Source organism: Dipodomys merriami, unplaced genomic scaffold (genome assembly GCF_024711535.1).
Source record: "Dipodomys merriami isolate MVZ:Mamm:240054 unplaced genomic scaffold, mDipMer1.0.p SCAF_295, whole genome shotgun sequence".
Lineage (NCBI taxonomy): Eukaryota > Metazoa > Chordata > Mammalia > Rodentia > Heteromyidae > Dipodomys > Dipodomys merriami.
In genome coordinates this window covers 25,634-26,873 of record NW_027204437.1, presented here as the reverse complement: position 1 = coordinate 26,873, position 1,240 = coordinate 25,634, and the positions used below count along the sequence as shown (strand labels likewise).

Genomic DNA, 1,240 nt, shown 5'->3' with positions numbered 1-1,240 from the left:
AATTTTAATTTATCTGTTGAAATGAGTACTAAAGAAACTAAAGATATTTCTGGTGCTTATGAGAAAAATTATACTTTAAAATATTCTGTATTCTGTTTGTATAATGCCCATAATCTATTTTCTTCTTTCCTAGATAAAAGACTTTGAATTCTACATTGTTTTATAATATATAGGTTCATTAATAAATGTGTCCTTTCAAATTGCATATCATACCAAAACAGTTTAAGATTCCTTTTTTACTAGGTACTTATAGTATATTTCATTGGAATAAAATGACAATGTTGTCTAATTTTAAAAGTTTTATAACGATTATGCTATGTAAAGGCCTTTCTAATGTGAAGATTTAATACACTGATGTCAAACTTTTATTTATATGAATTACATTTATTGTTACATTTCTAATTTTGTAATCAACTTTTTAATAATTGTTTTTCATTTCTTGCATCTGAAGAATGAAAAATCTGGAATAATTCACAGATTTTCATATCATCCTTTGCAATTGCCATGTTAATCTCTGTATTGGTGTAATTTGGGTACATGTGCTGCTAAAGCATGTAATGTCTTCTAAATTTAGGTAGTTAATGATGCAATATTTATACAGGATTATATCCTTGGGTGCCTGTTTGTAACAAGGAAACCTTATTGTTCCTAACAATTTTACTGATCTTATTTCCCTAAAATTCTGTGTATAATGGAAAATAATTATATTGTTCAGTTGATTGCTCACGTTTGTATTTTTTTTTTGTCAATGACTATTTTAAATCATTTTCATTTTAGTTTAATCATACTTTGAAGCATTTTTAGCTAGGTCCAAAGGGGATGGCTTTTTCAAGTACTTATTTATTCAACTGAGTTTGCTCTGTGTAGCTAACGGATTCAAAGAGCTACTTCTAAACTTCTGCAGCTGAAATTTTCCCAAATGAGGTCTCATTGGCACAAATGTCTACCTGACACTTTACCCTTCTTCCATGTAGGATCAGACCAACCAGAATGTCTTACCCTGATTGCGTAAATTGTCTTACTTGAACAAAATAAATGTTAGTTCCAAGGGATCATATGTATATCCCTCCCCCACAGTATAACCTCTGCTTTCACTATATTAGATGTCAGTATAACTTGTGGAGGAGATGGGGAAAAACCAGTTGTTTAATGATACAGGTGGACCTGTTGCAACAATGAGAAGTACAAGTTGTCATGTCCAAAACTAGCTTTACAACGTCGGTGCGGGGGGGGGGGGGTG

The 1,240-nt window shown here is 31.3% G+C and overlaps 1 pseudogene; it reads right to left on the bottom strand.

Moving 5' to 3' along the window:
* Positions 1 to 455: 455 nt before the first annotated feature.
* LOC138839162 (U6 spliceosomal RNA) lies at positions 456 to 554 on the bottom strand (annotated as a pseudogene).
* Between the last annotated feature and the right edge of the window lie 686 nt (positions 555 to 1,240).